Source organism: Triturus cristatus, chromosome 4_2 (genome assembly GCF_964204655.1).
Source record: "Triturus cristatus chromosome 4_2, aTriCri1.1, whole genome shotgun sequence".
In the NCBI taxonomy this organism is placed as follows: domain Eukaryota; kingdom Metazoa; phylum Chordata; class Amphibia; order Caudata; family Salamandridae; genus Triturus; species Triturus cristatus.
This window is the reverse complement of record NC_140586.1, coordinates 983874099-983898790: the sequence shown is the minus strand read 5'-3', so window position 1 is coordinate 983898790 and position 24692 is coordinate 983874099. Positions and strand designations below refer to the sequence as shown.

The following is a 24692-nucleotide window of genomic DNA, read 5'->3' as shown; positions in this document are numbered from 1 at the left end:
TAAGGCAGACAGGATATCTGTCACGTTTTGATAATGCCTTGGTGTAGTTCGCAGACTTTTATTCCGCGGAACTCCGCGAAGTGTCAGGGAAACTCCGCAGCACTCTGCAGACTTCCGCTAGTGGCAGAGTTTGTTAAGTTGCGCTGCTCTCACTGATTTTTAGTGCCAGGAGTTTAACCCGCACTTTAAAATCAGCTCGAACGGCACTAATTGACATTCTAATCGGGTGGCAGCTTCATCAACGAGAATGGCAGATTTCTACACTCGAGTGGTCGTGACCGGCCGTGACCTCCCGCAATGAGAAATCTCGCCAGGAGGAGGTCTCACGCGTTATATTTTCTCACAAGCGCTCGCCACCTTACCGTTGGCGAACCACTTGAGAAAAGAACTCCATTCTACATCACTTCGTGGAGTTTTTTGGAACGGAGTGGACAAAACTTCGCGAGCTCCGCCGGCAGAGCTGAATTCTTCACCCACCCCTTGTTTTCAGGCAATAATCTGTTGGACAAACTCCTAACCAGGCCCTATGTCTGCAATAAGTGTTGTAGAAGAAGTGAGATCCATGGCCTTGTGACTATCAGGCCGTTATCTGACTTCTGATGAACCCCACAGAGTGAGTGCGCAGCCACAAGGCAGTAGGGGGGCCGAAGGACAGTAAATGAGGGAAACTTGAATATGAGAAATATGGAAAGGTAGAAATGCTGCATCACCTGTGGATAACTGACACCTCCTCCCACTCTGCCAAATGCCCATCCAGTCACAAAGTGGCATCCTGGGCCCCAAAAGGACAACATCATGCCAGATGCCATGTAATGGTGGAAAAGAGGGAAAACAGAGTAATATGCACACATCTGCTGTGGGGATATGTCAGGTAAAGTATTGGTTGTGATGGATTCTCTATAAGTACTAAATGACTGATATTGTTGAATATTAAATTATATGAATCAACGTTTGGTTGCCTTATCTGCGCTTATAATGTAAAGGACGGGCCATATAGTGAACCCCTCGTTCAGTTTTACACAAAAGCCCCGGGAGGAGCTGCATCTTACAGAACTTTATCTACTTTAGGAAGAACTAAAGACTTGCTTTTTAAAGTTGTCTTTCAGGGCCAGAACCGGGCGCTGTAAGCTGCACTAGTTTCAGGGAGATGGACAGATGTTATGGCGATAGGAAACCCCCCTCAGCCCACAATAATGTTCCAATCTTCCAGGTTAGAAGAAACCAGAAATGTTTGAACCAAGGGAGCTGTTGAAAGTGTCAAAGGTGACTTATGAACAGCAAGGTAAAGACAGGAGGTGGTATTTGAGATGATCTTAAGTGAATAGGAAAGGAACGAGAAGAAGTGTGTGAATAGAGTTACTTTTGTTGTATACTTTGTAAAGAGTTACTGGAAATTTTGCAGCCCAGCATGATCCATCTCTTTTTCTAAAATCTATTGTTGTTGAAATGAAATCTTGGCCATAAGCGTCTATCTTAAGATACACCTCTAGCACTTGGGTGCTCCGTGAGCACCCTTACTTGGCTAAGTTACTCTGTGAACATTGGTAAATCACCTCCTTTTCAGACATTAATAAGAAGTCACGTGATCAACAGAACTTTTAGTTAAATATCTGTGTATGATGAAATATTCCTTGCTAAGTTTCAAAGGCGATAAAGAAGAAGGGGGAGATTTACTAAGATTTTGCGCCATGTTTGCATCACAAAAGTGGCACAAAACAGTGCAAAATCTTTTTTTCCTAATTTCCTTTCCAGCGCTCAACTTGTTCAGCGCTGGAAATAACATAAAAGTAATGTGACACTGCGCATAGCACTGCGTCGCATTGCTTCCCTTCATGGGGACCTGCCAAGGGGGGTACATGGGTATTCCAGTGCAACCACCCACGGTTTCTCACGCTAAACCCAATTTACCAAATACAGTAGATTGGGTTTAGCATGGGAAAACTGCACCCTTTTAAACTAGGCGCAAGGAAGGAGAAATGCTTTCATTTCTCCTTCCTTTTCTGACTTTACATGCTTGCTTCACTGTGCAACACGCATACAAAGTGGGAAAATCTTTCCCTCGTGTCTGGCATAGTATTTTGTACAGGAAGGGTGTCCTTCCTGTACAAACCCAATCCTGGACTCACACACACACACACACACACCCTAGCGCTCTGGTGCTAAGGTGTGTGCATGGCGCAGGCCCTCTGTAATCAGCGCCGGCGCAAGGGAAATGGAAGGAGAGAGCCATATCTTTGAAAATATGGTGTTCTCCTACTCCCTCCCTGTCGCATAACGCATCGCAGCCTTGCGGGGGCGGGGGTTTTCGCTGCATTGCGTGGAGATTTAGTCAATCTCCCCCGAAATGTCTTTTACAACCAGTTAAACATTGTGAATTCTCATTCCATTATGTTTCAATTTAGTAATTTAAAATATCTTTACATCCAACAGAAAACAAGCCTTGAATGTATGAAATGACCATCAATAATGAAGCTAATGCGGTAAATCTTCAATAATAGCAGAAATAATGAGCTACAGTATTCAGGAAAACATCAGCGCAGTCGGCGACAGAGGAACCTTCACACAAACTGACAGATCCCGGATGAAGCATCGAGGGCAGTTCAGTGATTGTAAGAGTCTGAGCTGTGCACCTCCACGCCACAAGACGAAGAAATGACCTTAGGAAAATTAAGGCAACAACAATAACAAACCGCCTCCTGTATAAACAAGTGCCTAACACCAGCTTTGATCATGGGATCGGTATGATGTGATTACCGCAGTGCTCTGTTTTATAATATGATGACAAGCCATCATTCCGTGCTGTAGGTGAATTGAAAACTCTTTCTGGACAAACCACAGTAACCAGAGAAGAGCACAACAGAGCGGAGCCAGACAACTGACGGGTAAATGAAAGAGGAGTTCTTCTATCTACAATACAACAGACTGTCCCAATTTGCACCGGCCAAAGGGAAAATACATCTTTACCCGCAAGTGTGCATAGCATTAATTCAATCTAAAGGCACAATCACCTACAAAGACACCTTCTACGTATTAGGAGCATGGCAAATATTTTGTGGCTATTGCATTTTATTGTTAAAACAGAAATCAAACGTGCAAAATACTTCACTCATATAAAGTGTGTGAGAAAAACACAAGTGCTTTATCAGCCATGAAGGCCCATCAGGAAATACAGTCATGGCATTTAGACAAATATATACCTGACCCACAGACACTAAACAAGAAAGAAGAATCATACACATGCAGCAAGAGCTTTAGTTACTCATCTCTACTCAAGCTTCATCAGCACACGTACACAGGACAAAAACCATTCAAGTGCAGTGAATGTGTGAAGAGCTTTAGTCGATTAAAAGAGCTACAAAGTCATCAGCGAACACACACGGGGGAAAAACCATTCAAGTGCACTGAATGTGCAAAGTGCTTTAGTCAGTTATCACACCTTCAAAGTCATCAGCGAACACACACGGGGGAAAAACCATTCAAGTGCAGTGAATGTGCAAGGTGTTTTAGTCAGGTATCACACCTTCAAAGTCATCAGCGAACACACACGGGGGAAAAACAATTAAAGTGCAGTGAATGTGCAAAGCGCTTTAGTCATTTATCAAGCCTTCAAAGACATCAGCGAACACACACAGGAGAAAAGCCATTCAAGTGCAGTGAATGTGCAAAGTGCTTTAGTCAGTTATCACACCTTCAAAGTCATCAGCGAACACACACGGGGGAAAAACAATTCAAGTGCAGTGAATGTGCAAAGCGCTTTAGTCATTTATCAAGCCTTCAAACACATCAGCGAACACACACAGGGGAAAAGCCATTTAAATGCAGTGAATGTGTGAAGAGCTTTAGTCGATTATCATGCCTACAAAGTCATCAGCGAACACACACGGGGGAAAAACCCTATCATTGTAGTGAATGTGACAGTAGTTTTCGCCACTCTTCAGCATTAAGGTATCATCAGCAAACTCACAGAGGAGAAAAGCCGGTAAAGTGCAATGAACGCGTGAAGTGCTTTAGTCACTTATCAAACCTCCCAAAAAATCAGCAAACACACATGGGGGAAAAACCATTCAAGTGCACTGAATGTGCAAAGTGCTTTAGTCGATTATCAGTCCTACAAATTCATCAGCGAACACACACGGGGGAAAAACTCTATCATTGTAGTGAATGTGACAGTAGTTTTAGTTACTCTTCAGCATTACGGTATCACCAGCGAACGCACACAGGAGAAAAAACATTCAAGTGCAATGAATGTGTAAAGAGCTTTAGTCGATTAAAAGAGCTACAAAGTCATCAGCGAACACACATGGGGGAAAAACCATTCAAGTGCACTGAATGTGCAAAGTGTTTTATTAAGTTATCAAGCCTTCAAACACATCAGCGAACACACACAGGAGAAAAGCCATTCAAGTGCAGTGAATGTGCCAAGCACTTTAGTGAGTTATCAAGCCTTCAAAGACATCAGCGAACACACACAGGGGAAAAGCCATTTAAATGCACTGAATGTGTGAAGAGCTTTAGTCGATTATCCTACCTACAAAGTCATCAGCGAACACACACAGGGGAAAAACCCTATCATTGTAGTGAATGTGACAGTAGTTTTCGTGACTCTTCAGCTTTAAGGTATCATCAGCAAACACACACAGGAGAAAAACCATTCAAGTGCTGTGAATGTGCAAAGTGCTTTAGTCGATTATCATACCTTCAAAAACATAATCAAACACACACAGGGGAAAAGCCATTCAACTGCAGTGAATGTGGGAAGAGCTTTAGTCAGTTATCACACCTTCAAAGTCATCAGCGAACACACACAGGGGAAAAACAATTCAAGTGCAGTGACTGTGCAAAGAGATTTAGTCATTTATCAAGCTTTCATAGACATCAGCGAACACACACAGGGGAAAAACCATTCAACTGCAGTGAATGTGTGAAGAGCTTTAGTTGATTATCCTGCCTACAAAGTCATCAGCGTACACACACGGGGGACAAACCCTATCATTGTAGTGAATGTGACAGTAGTTTTCGCGACTCTTCAGCATTAAGGTATCATCAGCAAACTCACACAGGGGAAAAGCCATTCAACTGCATTAATGTGGGAAGTGATTTAGTCCATTATCAGTCCTACAAATTCATCCGCGAATACACACGTGGGAAAAACTCTATCATTGTAGTGAATGTGACAGTAGTTTTAGTTATTCTTCAGCATTACGGTATCACCAGGGAACTCACACAGGAGAAAAACCATTCAAGTGCAATAAATGTGTAAAGAGCTTTAGTCGATTAAAAGAGCTACAAAGTCATCAGCGAACACATACGGGGAAAAACCATTCAAGTGCTCTGAATGTGCAAATTGCTTCAGTGAGTTAGCAAGCCTTCAAATACATCAGCGAACACACACAGGAGAAAAGCCATTCAACTGCAGTGAATGTGGGAAGAGCTTTAGTCAATTATCAGAGCTACAAAGTCATCAGCGAACACACACAGGGGAAAAACCATTCAAGTGCACTGAATGTGCAAAGTGCTTTAGTGAGTTATCAAGCCTTCAAAGAGTACAGCGAACACACACAGGAGAAAACGCTTCTAGGCCATGTTACGTTGACATGAGAATCACAGCACAAGAGGCTTGTACTTTTCCTTACCCGTAGAGACACGGCTTCAGTAATGCAAGGCTTGCTTGGTAAACATATACATGGCAAAAGAAAATGCTCGCTTACACAATTAATGTACTAGCATATCACATTTCGCAATATTACCGGGCACTGTTATTGTGTTGCAATAATTATCTGGAAAGGACCAGAATAGATATCTTACAGTAGAGTGGAAAGTCCAAAAGCTGCCTACGTTGGACACGTGGTCAGCAACAGTAGACTTAGGACCTTAAATGGTAAAATCATACTGTAGGGCCATAATATTTGGACAAATGAATTGTGCTTAAGTTGTGCTACGTATGATATGACGCTGCATCCTTTGCGGTTTGGGCCTATATAAACTATCACCAATGTCACATTGTCGGACATTCTATGCTGTCTGTCTCCGTGCCGCAGGTATTTTGTATTGTTTGGTCTCCAATAAATTCAGCTATCTTCTGTGCTTACAGAGAACTGTACTTGTGGTATTATTTCCTATTTCTATTTCAGCATCCACAGTAGAATGAAGTACAGTACAGAATTTACTGCCAAACAATAATATGCAAAAATACAACAAAACATACTGGTGGTGGGGATAGTACACAGAGTTACCAACTCTATTTGTGTCGAGTCACTCGACTAGGCCTACAGTACACTGGACATAAGCGTAACCGTAAGTGCTGTGTAGGAGGATGACAACAAATCCAATCAATGCCGGCAATTAATGCTGTTGTATTAGGTTCCTTTGGTAAAAAAATTACCTCAGAAATATACTGCTCATGGGTGGGCAAGCAGAAGAAGATCCTCGCCCTGCCTTGAAATTGAATTGCTGTTGCTTTTGCCACATCCACCCCAGCAAGCGTGTGATAAATTATTTGTGTACATTTAATTTAGTCACACCTCAATAAGTCACACAGCCCGGGGGAAGAGGGTTAGGGTTTGTTGAATGGTTGGGAAGGGGGGTTTGGGAAAGGTTTGACAAAGAAAAACAGTACGCATGGACAAACAACAAAACACAATCTTTGTAGACTACCATATCCATATCAATCTGTTAAGGGAGAAAAAGGAAATGTATGCATGATGATGATAAGGAGACAGGGATTACATACAGTTTGTGTTCTGTTGTACCGGGCTTACTTTAAAAGATAGCAAAGAAATGATCTGTAGGGATGAATTATAAACAGAGAGCAAACATAATGATAATAAGAACAACACACTGTAGTAATGATTGAAGACAAAAAAATGAATCAAATTATTTAAAAGATGATAAAAGTTGATACTGTTACTGTGTCATCCTGGTCAAAATGGGGAGTTGCATCTCGGCATTCCTCTTGGTCCTGCTTTGTCCATCAATCTTGGGTGACGCCACTGCCTGCCTGGCAGATGTAGATTCATTGGTAAGGGAAGTGTGCACAGGGTAAGGCCTGGCCTGTAATTGTAGATGGAAAAACAAAAGAAATATTGAGAAACCAAGTAAAAAAAAATGCACAAGTTATGTTGTAGTGCAACAAGAACACTTTCAGAGGTGGCATGGATGCATCATGTCTACTCTCGTCTGTTTCCAGCATTAACCTACAACAACAACAGGACAGAGCAGGCCCACGGTGACGGCACCCTTTGCACATCTTGCATTTAGCGTACATTTTTTGAAAGAGTTGGACAAAGCACATATCCAGCAACATAGCATTTTACAATTTAAGTGACTAAATCAATGCACCGCAGTCATACCACACTACACTCGACTCCACCGCTACACAGACATTTAGGTCTGCTGTGGTTGTTTTTGACTTGTTTACCTTTTATGCCACTCATGAAACAACCTGGCTTATTCCATCAATCATCTCTGATCCTACTGAGTGACTGCGAAGATACTATGTCACTGTGGTCATCATCATGATGGTGTTGTTCAACTCAGTCTGCAGTGTACCAAGTGAGTCCAGATTCCATATTCAAAAATGCAATGGATCGGCCTGCAGTAGAAGTACAATTTTGTTATTAAACAACAAGAGTGGAAATATTTTGGCCTATATAAACTATCACCAATGTCACATTGTCGGACATTCTATGCTGTCTGTCTCCGTGCCGCAGGTATTTTGTATTGTTTGGTCTCCAATAAATTCAGCTATCTTCTGTGCTTACAGAGAACTGTACTTGTGGTATTATTTCCTATTTCTATTTCAGCATCCACAGTAGAATGAAGTACAGTACAGAATTTACTGCCAAACAATAATATGCAAAAATACAACAAAACATACTGGTGGTGGGGATAACCTAGTACACAGAGTTACCAACTCTATTTGTGTCGAGTCACTCGACTAGGCCTACAGTACACTGGACATAAGCGTAACCGTAAGTGCTGTGTAGGAGGATGACAACAAATCCAATCAATGCCGGCAATTAATGCTGTTGTATTAGGTTCCTTTGGTAAAAAAATTACCTCAGAAATATACTGCTCATGGGTGGGCAAGCAGAAGAAGATCCTCGCCCTGCCTTGAAATTGAATTGCTGTTGCTTTTGCCACATCCACCCCAGCAAGCGTGTGATAAATTATTTGTGTACATTTAATTTAGTCACACCTCAATAAGTCACACAGCCCGGGGGAAGAGGGTTAGGGTTTGTTGAATGGTTGGGAAGGGGGGTTTGGGAAAGGTTTGACAAAGAAAAACAGTACGCATGGACAAACAACAAAACACAATCTTTGTAGACTACCATATCCATATCAATCTGTTAAGGGAGAAAAAGGAAATGTATGCATGATGATGATAAGGAGACAGGGATTACATACAGTTTGTGTTCTGTTGTACCGGGCTTACTTTAAAAGATAGCAAAGAAATGTAAAAATATCTGTAGGGATGAATTATAAACAGAGAGCAAACATAATGATAATAAGAACAACACACTGTAGTAATGATTGAAGACAAAAAAATGAATCAAATTATTTAAAAGATGATAAAAGTTGATACTGTTACTGTGTCATCCTGGTCAAAATGGGGAGTTGCATCTCGGCATTCCTCTTGGTCCTGCTTTGTCCATCAATCTTGGGTGACGCCACTGCCTGCCTGGCAGATGTAGATTCATTGGTAAGGGAAGTGTGCACAGGGTAAGGCCTGGCCTGTAATTGTAGATGGAAAAACAAAAGAAATATTGAGAAACCAAGTCAAAAAAAATGCACAAGTTATGTTGTAGTGCAACAAGAACACTTTCAGAGGTGGCATGGATGCATCATGTCTACTCTCGTCTGTTTCCAGCATTAACCTACAACACCAACAGGACAGAGCAGGCCCACGGTGACGGCACCCTTTGCACATCTTGCATTTAGCGTACATTTTTTGAAAGAGTTGGACAAAGCACATATCCAGCAACATAGCATTTTACAATTTAAGTGACTAAATCAATGCACCGCAGTCATACCACACTACACTCGACTCCACCGCTACACAGACATTTAGGTCTGCTGTGGTTGTTTTTGACTTGTTTACCTTTTATGCCACTCATGAAACAACCTGGCTTATTCCATCAATCATCTCTGATCCTACTGAGTGACTGCGAAGATACTATGTCACTGTGGTCATCATCATGATGGTGTTGTTCAACTCAGTCTGCAGTGTCCCGAGTGAGTCCAGATTCCAGATTCAGAAATGCAATGGATCGGCCTGCAGTAGAAGTACAATTTTGTTATTAAACAACAAGAGTGGAAATATTGACTTGAGTCACTGTTAGTGTGTAGATTAAATACTAGTACACTTTGACTTCACTTCATGCACAACAAACAACAACACAAACTCCAATCACTCAGAGTCGGTGTCCAATGCATGCCATTCATGACCGGTTCCTTCTTATCTTAAGTGAAAGGGGCCGTCTCTCTCGCCATCATCATCATGGTGTTGTCCTACTCAGTGTGCAGTGTACAGATTGAGTCCCCTTTCTATATTCAAAATTCAATGTATCGGCCTGCAGCAGAAGTACAAATTTGTTATTAAAAATACAAGAAGGGAAAAATTGCCTTGAGTTACTTTTAGTGTGTAGATTACATATAGTGCACGATGAATTAACTTCATGCACAACAAACAACAACAAACAACAACAAAATCACTCAGTCAGTGTCCAATGCATGGAATAATTCATTACCTGTTCCTTCCCATTTTCAGTTAATGGGCAGTCTCTCTCGGCTCAGAAAGGAGGATAGCTATAGTAGTCATCATCATGTTCCACTTCTTTTGGAGGGACTCGACGAGGAAAGATTTTCTTTTTTCTTCTATTTTTCATCATCCAATCATCATCTGGCTTGAGGGCAATGGATTTAGGAAGATTCAGGAGGATGGAGGAGCAGGATTCAGAGGAGTGGACTGTGAAATGCAGACAGCTGAAACTCGTATATGGCTAGAAGACGGTGGTGATGGATTTGTTGTGATTCGAAGTTTCTAACCAGTAAGACAGACACACAAATAAAAGAAAATAAGGGAGGAAGACAGTAAGAAGTGCAAGCCTAATTGTCAGGGAAGTACAGCTCGTCCTCAGACTTTGGGGGTTCAACCAGAAGTAGGTAATCATCATCTAACACACTACTTCCGTCACCTGAGCCGCTGTCCTTATCTTCCTCCCTTGATTCATGTATTGTGTAATTCAGTGGCATGAAGTGCTGATTCATTTTGATCATGGTTAACCTCTCCATGTTTTTGCGCAAGATCTCACTGTTACAATAGAACCAGCAGCACTGAAAACACGTTCAGAAGAGACACTTGCTACAGGGCAAGCCAGATAGTTTATCGCCAGCCTGCTGAGCAGTGGCCATTGGCCCCTTTTCCCATACCAATAGGTTTTGATCAATGTACACCTCTGTTGGGTCATCCAGATAGGCCTGGACCATCCGCTCAATGTTCAGGAATGCTACACTTTTTTCGGGCTCTTTTGTGTTTGCATCAGCACTGGACCTACCAAGTACATGCTGTAAATACCAATCATTCAACGATTTTACTGAGCCTAATGATCCAGTTCTTGCTGTTGTCGATAGTGTTGGTGAGTGTTCTGAGCCAAACGCACTGCCCTCAGGCTCCGAAGTTGAACTTGATGCCAGATGCCCTGCTGCAGTACTTGTTGTGGGTTTATCTAGCGGGCTTTTAATTAGGAGCCGTTCATTTTCCAACTTACTGGCTGACTCAGCTATCTATGTTTTGTACCGGGCAACATCCATTTCTGAAAAAGGAATTAATGTCTTACTTTTCAGTGCCAATTTTGACTGTGGATCCAGAATTGTGGCACAAATGTAATGTTTTTGTGACAAAATCTTATTTTGCACCCTTGTATTGTCAGCTAAGTGACAGGCTAAGCTCTCCACCAACTCATATGCTTCTTTTTTTCCTCTACACCTTTGTACGCTTCAGACACCTCCTTCAGCTGTTGCTCTAGCATTTGCAACAATGGGATAGCTTGGCCCATAGTACAGTCCTCCTTGCTGATTTCACGTGTGAAGACCTTGAAAGGAAGAAGCAACTCAGTCAGGCATTTAACTAGGCACCATTGGTCCATCTGAAGGGTCATGCCTTTCACAGTAGCATCCCCTCTGCGAATGACATATTCATTGTTTGGCCTGTACTGCTCAAACAGACGGTCAAGCATGTAATAAGTTGAGTTCCAATGTGTTGCAACCTCCTGGATGAGTGCTTTGACTGTCATTCTATAGTCACGTTGAATGATCCTCAGCTGCTTCCGAGCTTTAAAAGAATGGCTGAAATGAGTGCATATTCTTCGGCAGGTGGTCAGTAAGTTGCTGACTATGGCTTCTTTTTTCAGAAAGTCTTGAACTATAATGTTAATGCAGTGCGCCAAACACAGGACCCTGAAATAGCAACCAAGCACCTTGTCCTTAAGTACATTACTGCCATTATCTGTGGAAACAAAACCAATCTTAAGCCCTCTTGGGCGCAGCCATTCAAAAACCTTGCTGTGAAACTCTTCCAATATGTTTACAGCAGTATGAGATTTCTCCATGGCGAACATGGCTACAGTTGCATGTTTCCGAGTAGCATTAAAAATCTCAGCTGTGTCAACAGCACCTACTTCAGATAGCTTATCTCTAACCCCCACAAAAGAGACCCAGTGTGCAGTGATGCACATGTAATCAGTGGCTTGGCAACTGGTACACATGTCTGTTGTCAGGTGGATATTGTGAACAGCACTCTGCTGCAAAGCTTGTTCAACCAATTCCAGCACATCATGATGTAGTGCTGAAACAGCAACTCTGGCGAAATAGGACCGGCTGGGAACCTTCCATTTAGGGCAGATGGCTGACACAAATTCAAGGAAACTCACCCCTTCCAAAAATGAATAAGGAAGAAGGTCCAGCGCTAACATTTTAGCCAGCTTCGCATTGTACAACCGTGCCATTGGGTGGTTGCGTTGGTACTGCCCCTCCAACCTAAGCATGCTCTCAATGGTAGGCTGGATTATTTTCCTTTGTGGTGCAGTTGTTTTCTTCAACCCAGTCAGGCTCAACGACGCACTTTATTTCATTGCAGTACTCTGTCGCCTTGGTGTCTTAGTCTGACTCTGAGTATGGCTCTTACTGTGGTGCCACTGAGATGTTGCTGAGGATGTAGGCGGTACCACTACACTGCTGGGGACAGGGCTAGAAATGTCTCCCTCTTGTCCACCTTCCACCGCGATAATATCGTCCCCTGATTCTTCTTGCCCAACACAATGGGTTAAGTTTTACTTGGTTCTAAGCGAAGTAGGTGAGCCTCCCACACGATATTGTGGTTGTTGGACCCGGCCTCGTGGCGTGGTCCTTAAACCCCTGGATTGTGCCCGTTCCCCGCCCCGGCCGTCACGGGCCACCCGTCTGAACTGCACCAAGGCCCTTCACCCGGAGCTGCACGTGGTCGCATGCTCCTCATGGCTCCGCCATCTTGTTGGCATCTACGTCACCCCGTACACCAGCCGGCGTGAACCCCGCTCAACCCGGCCTCGACCCCAGCGAAGCCCCGACATCGAGGCACCACGAACTGGCCAGGGGGTGCCGCAGGAACCATTCATCACCCCCGGCGGAGGACAGTATCGATGGGACCCCCAACTGTCCTCCCCTCTCGAGGTGTGATCGCCCTGCAACTCCCTTGGGCCTGGCGCCTCTCCTGCTGGGCGTCTGGCCACCTCCACCCGGCCACTCCGCCCCCTCGGGCGCAAGGGTCCGGACATCAAAGGGCTCCAGACCTATATCTGGGGCGACCCCACCACAGCTCGGCAGTTGTATCCCGGAGTCCAGAGCCCTGCTGATCGAATCGCGGCTGACCCTACGGAGAAGAACTCTTGTCGGAACCATCACGAGCCCTGCTGACTGTGTCGCGGCTCCCTCTTGTGAACCTTTCCTGAACCACCTGGAACATCGGAGCCCTGCTGACGCCGTCGCGGCCCAACCTCGCTGAAACCTCCCTCGGAGCCCTGCTGACGACGTCGCGGCTCGAGCTGAGCAGAAACCATCTTGAGAGCCCTGCTGATTGAATCGCGGCTCTCCACGAACTGTACGCCGGAGCCCTGCTGACGCCGTCGCGGCTCGACCCCTCCGAGACCGGAGGTCCTCCAGCTTGAGGATAAGAACTGGGCCCCAGGTACCCTCGTACCACATTCCTACCAAAGACTGTCCCGCTACCCCTACCCTTCCAAAGAGACATTGAGACTTTTGGTGGATCCCTCGATCCCTTCGTGTAAATATTGAACTCGTAACCTTTTATTGATGATAAAGAATTGCTTGTCTTGAGACAACCTCCTTGAGTCCGGTGTGGTGGTGTTACTGTGCTAGTACGTGATAGGAGAAGGATCTCTCAGGAGACTTCTCGGCAGCGCTCGGCTACTTCGTGCAGTGCGAGGGCCCCCCCTTGGTGGTCTCACCGACTCCTCGGGGTTCGCCTTCCAACATTTTGGTGGCCAGCGACGGGATCCGAGCCGAACGCAGTACGTACCAGCCAGTACCCACTAGCTACCCATCCAAACGAATAGCATCATGAGCAGCCAGGAAAACAACGCGACAATGGAGTTCCAGCCCGAACGGCTGGAAGAATATACGCACAAGGAATTAAAACAGTTCTGCAGAGACAAAGGCATTGCAACCACCAGCCTCGGTACCAAGGAAGAGATGCAGAAAGCTCTGAGGACATGGCTGGAGGCCAGGGCAGGCCCCTCCCAGGAAGAAGGGCCCTTGCCCCTGACGGAGACCACAGCAACCGCACTGACCCCGGCAACCGAAGGACGAAAGAGCCTAGAAACCGGCCTCTCCGAAGAAGAAATACGAGAGCGGGAAAAGGTCCGGAGCCACGAGCTAGAGCTCGCCCGACTGCGACTGGACGGCGAACTCCAGCTGGCAGAAAAGAAACTGGCCCTCGAGCAGCTACGCCTTCAAGAAGAGATAGAAGAGAAGAGACGACACCGGGAGTTGGAGGAAAAGAAGCTCACCCTGGAGCACGAGCGCAGCCTCAAGGAGCTCGAGATCAAGGCCAAGAACGGAGGGACCAACACCCCCAGTACGAGAGACACTCTACCGCCTGCAGAGGCCAAAGTACATATCCCGAAGGAGGTCGTCAAGGAGTATTACAAAAATGACGATATCCAACAATGGTTCAAGGCCTATGAGGTGGCCATGACCTCCCATCGAGTGCCCCGAAAAGACTGGGGCGCAGGCCTGTGGGGGCGATTCCTGAGTGAAGGGCGGGACACGCTGCTCCAGCTACCGGAGGAGGTGATGACCTCCTACGATCACATGAAGGAGGCCCTGCTCACCCGCTACGGGCTAACAGCGGAGATGTACCGCCAGCGGTTCCGAGACTGCAAGAAAATCCCGGGTACCACATGGGTGGAATATGTGGACTTTTTTAGTCGGGCCCTAGAAGGGTGGATCAAAGGCAGCAAAGTAACCACCTACGGGCAGCTGGTCGACCTCATCGTGTGGGAACATCTTTCCAACAATTGCTTCGTGGAGCTGAGACAGCACCTCCTCGACAGCAAAATGACCGACCCGCGGAAACTGGCCGTCGAGGCCGATCGATGGGTCAACTCCCGGGTCCCCCGGAGCTCAATGGGGGAGTACCAGAGGAACCCCAGCGGACCCCCACGCCAGCGCGGTGGGGGGGGAGGGCCGAACAGGAACCGAGACCCTCCCGCTGGGGCCCCCAGGAGCCCCCCTCGAGGGCCACCGCAGCCACATCTCTCCCCGAGCCTAGCACGAAGGGTGGGCCCGGCCCGACCCGGACCACGGCCACCAGTGACCTGCTATGGCTGCCAACAAACCGGACACTTTGCCAGCGACCCGGCCTGCCCTCTGAACCGAAGAAACGGGGCCGGCGGGCCCCCGCCCCGGCAGCTGACAGCCGCCGCCTTGGGGGGAGGAGAAGAGGAAGAAGAGGCCCTCGACCGAGAAAACACTGAGTGGGAGCCGGCAGCCATGTCCCTGGTCTGCCTGGGTAGCCGGGAGATGGTACCCTGCACCCCCATCCCAACCAACACCCAGAAGTACCGGCAGCAGGTCACGGTCAACGGACAACGGGCCGAAGCCCTTCGCGACACCGGCGCCAGTATCACCGCTGTCCGCTGCCACCTGGTGACCCCTGAACAGATTCTCCCGAATGTGCTGTGCCCTGTCCGGACGGCCGACAACAGCGAAAGCCTATGCCAGATGGCCCTGGTCCCCTTCGAGTGGGGAGGGGTGACGGGCCTGCTGAAGGTGACAGTGCGCGACGACGCCCCGGTCGACTGCCTCCTGGGGAACGACTTGGAGAGTTCCCCCTGGGCTCAAGTAGAACGACGAGAGCACCTCCGAATGTTGGGACTGGCTGATTGGGCCTGCGCCATCACCCGGTCCATGACCGCCCAGGCCCCCCGCTCATCCTCGACCTCCGGGACCGGCCGACCCGAGGGGCTCACACCCCCTCCCGCCAGCAGCGAGGAGGAGGCGGACACCGACCCTGGGTCCAGCGAATCCTCCCCCGAAGAGATGACTTCTCCGAGCGCCCTACCAGAGCTGACGCAATGGCAACACGAAGGGGGCCCCACCCGAGAGCAGTTCCAGCAAGATCAACAGTCCTGTCCCTCTCTCGAAGGGGTCCGGCAGCAGGCGACCGCGCAAGCCAACGGTGACCAGACCGGCACCCACTGGATCTACTGGGCCGAGGGCCTGTTGTACAGTGAACAGAAAGTAGCAGAACTCGGGGCCAGCCGCGTGTTGGTGGTCCCCCTCCGCTTCCGGGAGTTTCTTCTCAACCTGGCCCATGATGTGCCCCTCGCCGGACACTTGGGGCAAGACAAAACGTACAGTCGTCTGGTGACCCACTTCTACTGGCCCCGGATGCGGAGAGATGTGGACAACCACTGCCGGTCCTGCCAGACCTGCCAAGCCAGCGGAAAGACGGGGGGTCGGGTCAAGGCCCCCCTCCAGCCCTTTCCCGCCGTCAGCACCCCGTTTGAACGGGTCGGAATCGACATTGTGGGACCCCTGGACCCTCAAACCGCCCTGGGCCACCGCTTCATCCTGGTCCTCGTGGACCACGCCACCAGGTACCCGGAGGCGGTCCCGCTCAGAACCATAACGGCCCCTGTGGTAGGCCGGGCCTTGATGGGGATCTTCTCCCGAGTGGGATTCCCCAGCGAAGTGGTGAGCGACCGCGGTACGAACTTTATCTCCAGGCACATGCGGTCCCTGTGGCAACAGTGCGGGGTCACATACAAGTTCACGACCCCATATCACCCTCAGGGGAACGGACTGGTTGAGCGATTCAACCGAACATTGAAAGGGATGATCCAGGGCCTAGAAGAACCACTCCGGCGGAAATGGGATGTCCTGCTGCCCTGCCTCCTGTTCGCCTATCGGGAGGTCCCGCAGAAATCCCTGGGGTTCAGCCCGTTTGAACTATTGTATGGACACCCGGTCCGCGGACCGCTCAGTCTGGTCAAGGAGGGCTGGGAGATGAAGCCCCGAGGCGGCCCTCCTGACGTCTACCGATACCTCCTGACCCTCCGAAACCAGACCCGCAAGTTCCGAGCCCTTGCCGAAGCCAACCTCGAGGCCAGCCAGGAGGACATGAAGCGGTGGTACGATCGCAACACTTCTACCGTAGAATTCGAGCCAGGTCAGAAAGTATGGGTCATGGCCCCGGTCAAACCCGGCGCCCTCCAGGACAAGTGGACCGGGCCCTTCAAGGTGGTGGAGAAGAAAAGTCCCGTCACCTACTTGGTCGATCTGGAGTCCCCCCGGAACCCCCTCCGGGTCCTACATGCTAACAGGCTAAAACCCCACTTCGCCCGGACCGAACTGAGCCTGCTGCTGGCGACCGACGAGGGGGGCGAGGACGACTCCGAGCCCCTGCCCGACCTCTTGCAAGCCAACATTCACGATGGGTCGATCGAAGGGGTCCAACTCGCCTCGTCCCTGACCCCGGAACAGCGCAACGACTGCCAGCGATTACTGCGGGACTACGCAGCCCTCTTCTCTCTCACCCCGGGGGTGACCCACTGGTGCGTCCACGACGTCGACACCGGGGAGAACCCCCCCATACGACACAGAGCCTACCGGGTGCCTGACCGAGTGCGGGCCTGCATCCAGGCCGAAGTAGCGAAGATGCTGGCCCTGGGGGTCATCGAGCCTTCCGACAGCCCGTGGGCCAGCCCTGTCGTCCTGGTGCCCAAGGCCGCAGCTCCCGGCCACCCCCCGGAGTTGCGATTCTGCGTGGACTACCGAGCCCTGAATGTAGTAACCAAGACGGACGCACACCCGATACCCCGGGCCGACGAACTCATCGACCGCCTAGGGGCCGCTCGCTACCTGAGCACGCTGGACCTCACCGCCGGGTACTGGCAAATCCAGCTCACCCCCGGCGCCCAAGAAAGATCCGCCTTTTCGACTCCGGATGGGCATTACCACTTTCGGGTGATGCCCTTCGGAATGAAGAACGCCCCGGCCACCTTCCAGCGACTGGTGAACAAAGTTTTGGCCGGGCTTGAGGCCTTCAGCGCGGCCTACTTAGATGACATTGCCGTGTACAGCAACCACTGGGCCGAGCACCTCCTCCACCTAAAGGCCGTCCTGGCCGCCCTCCAGCGGGCCGGGCTCACAATCAAGGCCAGCAAATGCCAAATCGGCCACGGATCCGTGACCTACCTGGGCCATCAAGTGGGGAGCGGGCAGGTGGCCCCCCTCCAAGCAAAGATAGAGGCCATCCAGACCTGGGAACCCCCCACTACCCAGACCGCTGTCCGGGCCTTCCTGGGCCTCACCGGATACTACCGGCGGTTTATCCGGGACTATGGGAGCATTGTCGGCCCCCTCACAGAGTTAACGTCCAAAAAGCAGCCCAAGAAGGTACACTGGACACCCCGCTGCCAAACAGCCTTCGACACCCTCAAAACGGCCATGTGTACTGCTCCGGTGCTGCAGGCCCCGGACTACCAGAAGGAGTTCGTGGTACAGACGGACGCCTCCGAGTATGGGATCGGGGCCGTTCTCTCCCAAACTGACGAAAAGGGGCTCGACCGACCAGTGGCCTTCATCAGTCGGCGACTACTGCCCCGGGAGCAACGCTGGAGCACTATTGAGCGCGAGGCCTTCGCTGTGGTGTGGGCCCTCAAGAAGCTCCGGCCCTACCTCTTTGGCGCCCACTTCCGGGTCCAGACCGACCACCGGCCCTTGCAATGGTTAATGCGAATGCGGGGCGAGAACCCCAAACTGCTGCGATGGTCCATCTCGCTACAAGGGATGGACTTTGACGTCGAACACCGGCCCGGCAATGACCACGCCAACGCCGACGGCCTGTCCCGCTTCTTCCGCCTTGACGAGGAGAATCCCCAAGGAGATGGGTGACTCTCCATGCCTTCGGCTGGGGGGGACGCCTGTTGGACCCGGCCTCGTGGCGTGGTCCTTAAACCCCTGGATTGTGCCCGTTCCCCGCCCCGGCCGTCACGGGCCACCCGTCTGAACTGCACCAAGGCCCTTCACCCGGAGCTGCACGTGGTCGCATGCTCCTCATGGCTCCGCCATCTTGTTGGCATCTACGTCACCCCGTACACCAGCCGGCGTGAACCCCGCTCAACCCGGCCTCGACCCCAGCGAAGCCCCGACATCGAGGCACCACGAACTGGCCAGGGGGTGCCGCAGGAACCATTCATCACCCCCGGCGGAGGACAGTATCGATGGGACCCCCAACTGTCCTCCCCTCTCGAGGTGTGATCGCCCTGCAACTCCCTTGGGCCTGGCGCCTCTCCTGCTGGGCGTCTGGCCACCTCCACCCGGCCACTCCGCCCCCTCAGGCGCAAGGGTCCGGACATCAAAGGGCTCCAGACCTATATCTGGGGCGACCCCACCACAGCTCGGCAGTTGTATCCCGGAGTCCAGAGCCCTGCTGATCGAATCGCGGCTGACCCTACGGAGAAGAACTCTTGTCGGAACCATCACGAGCCCTGCTGACTGCGTCGCGGCTCCCTCTTGTGAACCTTTCCTGAACCACCTGGAACATCGGAGCCCTGCTGACGCCGTCGCGGCCCAACCTCGCTGAAACCTCCCTCGGAGCCCTGCTGACGACGTCGCGGCTCGAGCTGAGCAGAAACCATCTTGAGAGCCCTGCTGATTGAATCGCGGCTCTCCACGAACTGTACGCCGGAGCCCTGCTGACGCCGTCGCGGCTCGACCCCTCCGAGACCGGAGGTCCTCCAGCTTGAGGATAAGAACTGGGCCCCAGGTACCCTCGTACCACATTCCTACCAAAGACTGTCCCGCTACCCCTACCCTTCCAAAGAGACATTGAGACTTTTGGTGGATCCCTCGATCCCTTCGTGTAAATATTGAACTCGTAACCTTTTATTGATGATAAAGAATTGCTTGTCTTGAGACAACCTCCTTGAGTCCGGTGTGGTGGTGTTACTGTGCTAGTACGTGATAGGAGAAGGATCTCTCAGGAGACTTCTCGGCAGCGCTCGGCTACTTCGTGCAGTGCGAGGGCCCCCCCTTGGTGGTCTCACCGACTCCTCGGGGTTCGCCTTCCAACAGTGGTGTATTTTGAGATGACTTGTTTGGCCTCCGGTACCATAGTTTGTACCAAGCTTACCCTGCCTAAGAGCATGTCGACAAATTGAGCATATAGCAATTTTCTCCTCCTTACTGCTAAGCGAAAAGAAGTCCCAAACTGGGGAGGAGAACTTTCTGGCGCTGCTGGATGTGCCACTTTCAATACCAGATTAACTGGAGGGTGTGCTTGGAATGTCACTCTGTGCAGCTACACTTTTACTACTACCTACCTACTGAGGTGGCGGTTGGGCCTTTGAAAATGCAAATATAGAAGCTGGAGGTCGTGGTGGTGTTACCTGTGTTGGTGGTATCCGTTCTACATCCCTCGCAGCCATTTTGGATAGGGTAATCATGTTGTTCTCCATCTCCTTTGGGCCGGGAGTGATGTTCATGATTACTGGCTCGTCATCATCATCATCCCCTCTTGTACATCTACCTCCATAACTCTAAGGCTTTCTGAAACCTTCCTTTTCACTATCCTTGTCTTGTGGCGTGCATCACTCTCAGACTGAGCTGGTGGCTTCCAAGTGGCATCTCGATCATCAGAAGCGGGGCTTGAAGAAGAAGATGGACTAACCCTCCTTTTCCTTGCTGGGGGTCTGGAAGACAATGGATCTTCTGAAACAATGGTTTGCTCCACTTTGTCTGCAGGAAGCTGGATTTCCTGAAATGCCCCTACTTTCGGAGGAACAACTACTATTGTGGGCTGTTGTTGTGGCTGTTCTTGTGGCTGCTGCTGTTCTTGTGGTGGCTGCTGTTCTTGCGGCTGCTGCTGTTCTTGCGGCTGTTCTTGCGGCTGCTGCTGTTCTTGCGGCTGTTCTTGTGGCTGTTCTTGCGGCTGCTGCTGTTCTTGCGGCTGTTCTTGCGGCTGCTGCTGTTCTTGCGGCTGCGGCTGTTCTTGTGGCTGCTACTGTTCTTGCGGGTGCTGCTGTTCTTGTGGCTGCGCCTGCTGCTGCACACAGTTTCTGCCTGTGTTGATTGTGTACTACTTTGTGATACTGACATTTCAACATCGCTGCTTGTTAGTAGACTGGCTACCTCTGCGACACTCATGGGCTTGGGCCTAGGTTGGTGGGTTTGGCCCGCTGGTGCGGAGGTGCTGCTCCCAGCTTGGCCCCCGGACAACACTGCTGCAGGCGTACTTTTTTTGGTCCCAAAAAACACATTGGTCGGCACACCAGTCGTGGTTAGTGCCACTTCCTTTTTCTGTTCCTTTGTCTTCTCACCGGCAACTTTCTTCGTACTGGAGGACCTGGTACCTTTCATTGGGGCCATCTTCTTCAGATGTCAGGCAGGACGCAGGTGCACAAGTTGCAGAGATGTCTGTGGTCACATGTGGACGTGATGTGGTGCGCAGCAGGACTTCTGTCTGGCAGTACAACGGGTGATGATGATGACACCTCCTCCTCTGTCTTTTTCAGGAGGTCAAGCAAACAACAGGGTTATACCCAATTGACCCTTTATATACCTGGGTATGGAACGTAGTCATATACAATCAACAAGGGTGGTATAAAGGAATTAATATACACATTATTTTTAGATAGAGCACATTTAATTACTCTGTCTCTAGTAATCAATCTAGATAGATTCTATCAGAACATTTTTACAATCTACACAGATAATGGCATCTAATCAAGAAGCAAACAACAATACATATATATACACGTCGGCTGGTGTTCCGTGGAGCACCGAGCATTGTTGCAGGACTCTAGAAACTATTTTGAAATTATCTAAAGTCGTTTATTAGGCTGAGTGGGAAGAAAGAGAATCTCCTTGACTCATACGTGTGCCTATAAGGAAGGACCGTTTTCCAGGCGAGGAAGGTACTTCCTCATATCACTGGGGCATTGTGGACTCGGCTGATTTAATTGAGTGCGCAGCAGGAGGGCCACCGTTCTAGGCTGTGTGTACAGTCATGTATTAACCCTGTCCTGAGGAGGCCGAGGAAAGAGTAAGGCCGAAACGCGATTGAGTAGACTTTTTCAGAAGGAGGAGTCGCAGAAATAAAGTAATGATCTGACATTGCACGACAGTACGCTGAGATGGTCTACACTAACTGAAAGATTTTCAGTGTACTCTTTGGACTATCTCCTAGTGGTCCGTCTAGAACTATTAGGAGGACACTAGTGGAAATTATTTGTGATTGTTTAGGGGTTAGTGTATATGTACGAGCTGTTTTTCTTTTTTGTATGTTAGTCCCTAGTGTATGTACAATTTATGTATATATATATATTGCTGTTTCCTTCTTGATTAGATGCCATTATCTGTGTAGATTGTAAAAATGTTCTGATAGAATCTATCTAGATTGATTACTAGAGACAGAGTAATTAAATGTGCTCTATCTAAAAATAATGTGTATATTAATTCCTTTATACCACCCTTGTTGATTGTATATGCCTACTTCAGGTGGAACAACTACTATTGTGGGCTGTTGTTGTGGCTGTTCTTGTGGCGGCTGCTGTTCTTGCAGCTGCTGCTGTTCTTGCGGCTGTTCTTGCGGCTGCTGCTGTTCTTGCGGCTGTTCTTGCGGCTGCTGCTGTTCTTGCGACTGTTCTTGCGGCTGCTGCTGTTCTTGCGGCTGTGGCTGTTCTTGCGGCTGCTGCTGTTCTTGCGGCTGCGACTGTTCTTGTGGCTGCTACTGTTCTTGCGGCTGCTGCTGTTCTTGTGGCTGCGCCTGCTGCTGCACACAGTTTCTGCCTGCGTTGATTGTGTACTACTTTGTGATTCTGACATTTCAACATCGCTGCTTGTTAATAGACTGGCTACCTCTGCGACACTCATGGGCTTGGGCCTAGGTTGGTGGGGTTGGCCTGCTGGTGCGGAGGTGCGGAGGTGCTTCTCCCAGCTTGGCCCCCGGACAACGCTGCTGCAGGCGTACTTTTTTTGGTCCCAAAAAACACACTGGTCGGCACACCAGTCGTGGTTAATGCCACTTCCTTTTTCAGTTCCTTTGTCTTCTCACTGGTAACTTTCTTGGTACTGGAGGACCTGGCACCTTTCTTTGGAGACATCTTCTTCAGATGTCAGGCAGGACACAGGTGCACAAGTTGCAGTTGGCTTATATGTGTGTTTAAGGTGAGATATAGGGAACCTATACCTCAGTAAGGAGTGCTAACACTACCTCACACAGGCTGCAGTAGCAGGCCTGTGGTGTCAGATTTAGTCTGCTTCCCAGGGGTGGCATAATACATGCTTCAGCCCCTGGTAGGCCTTTGAAGTACCTATGCCCTTGGTACCTAGGGTACCATATACTAGGGGCTCATGAGGTACCACAGTATCCAATCACTAGTGCACCTAGTATGTACTCCAAGTTGTTTAGAGAGAACAGAGAGACTGGGGCCCTGATTAGCAGGGACCCAGCCAGACTATAGCCAGAAACCAGTGTGAACATCAGAAAAAAAGTGGGGGCAACATAAGTGCAGATCCTACTCTCCTACAAATCCTTAATAGCGAATTTTACCGATTCGCTATTAAGGACTCGCAAAATTTAATGTAGGTAGGAATCGCTAAAATATTAGCGAATCCTTAATATTCCTTAATAACGAATCGCAAATTGATATTCGCTAATAAGGAATACCTGCCCATTCATTCCTATGGGCTAGGAGGCCCATAAGAATGAATGGGAAGATATTCTCCATTTACGATTCGCTATTGGTGAATCGCAAATAGCTGGCACTATTTCAAGGGTGCCAGGGTGTCAAAAGGACACCCTGTTGCACCCCTGAAATGTGCATGTGTGCACATGTGGTGCACATACATGCCCTAAAAGCATGAACGTGTGCCACATGGCACTTTAAAAATAAAGCAAAAAAGTGCTTTTTTAAAGGAAATCGCTAATTACCACCAACTTGAAGTTGATGGTAATTAGCGATTCCTTAAGGCTAAAGTGCACTTTCCTTTGTGCTACCTAAATCGCAATTTGCGATTCCCTAAATGCAAGAGAAAAATAAGGAATCGCAATTTGGCGATTCCTTATTTTTCTAGTAGGTTTAAACTCACCTACATTGCTCGCAGCCTAATTGCGATTGCAAATGCTGATTTTCCTGCGTATTTCAGCGTTAGCGATCGCTATTTGGCCACCTACATCAGGCCCTGAATGTGCAAGGCCTTTTTTGTTTTAATTAAATATTGGAGTTTTCAACATGTGATTTTAAATGTCTGCTTTGTTCAGTCCGGCAGTCTGTGTTGGTATTTCAGTTGTGTGTGTGTGTGTGTGTGGGGCAGGGGGGTGTTTGTTTTGGGCCTGATCATTGAGTAAGGAGTCCTAGCCCATGGGCGTCCCACTGGATGCTCCCCTGTGCTTCCCAAGATTATTGCTGAAGTTGTCACCTGTAGAATTTTGTATTTCGTTAAATCTCGCCCCATCATAACCATTTACGATTATTGCCAAGAAATGGAAGGGTGAGTCACAGACCGTGCATCCTTGTTAATGCTCCTGGTGCTGATCTGCCTGCCATCTTCTGTGTCACTGGAGACAAGACCCCCCTGGAACGGTTAGTAGGACCGGGGTTGCTATTTTGGGTTGTTCTTCCTTTCTGATCCAACCTGGAAAAAGCAGTTCCCTCTGAGTAACGAGCACATGGAGTACAAAAGTACTTTTGGTCCAAGATGGTGGTATGGGTGAAAGTTCAGCGCTGTGTGTTGCTGCTGGCCCTCTATGTGTTTCTTCAATGTCTCGTGGGGGCTCTCCTTTCCGGTGTTGCAAGGGTGCCTGAATAGTGGGAGTATATCATGGATGGAGATTTAGCTTTTCTTTTCGTCACAGGGGATAATGAGTAGTGACGAAGGGCCTCATTACTGCTGCGCACGCGCAGTGGCGCAGCACGGTGACGCGGTGGCGCAGCGCGGTGGCGCAGAAGTGGCAGTCCGTCATCTGCCGTATTACGACTCTCACCGCCATACCAGCGGCAGATCACTGGCTGTGCCAGGGAAGTGCCAGAGCTGCGCCACAATGTAACATGGTCAGTGGCACTGCACCAGTCCCGCTGAGCATATTACCAGTTCCTGCACCGCCAGATTTTCATGGCGGGAGCCCA

At 49.3% G+C, this 24692-nt stretch overlaps 1 pseudogene; it reads left to right on the top strand.

Annotated features, from left to right (window-relative positions):
• The first annotated feature begins 3077 nt into the window (after nt 1-3077).
• LOC146839213 (uncharacterized) lies at nt 3078-5410 on the top strand (annotated as a pseudogene).
• The last annotated feature ends 19282 nt before the right edge of the window (nt 5411-24692 follow it).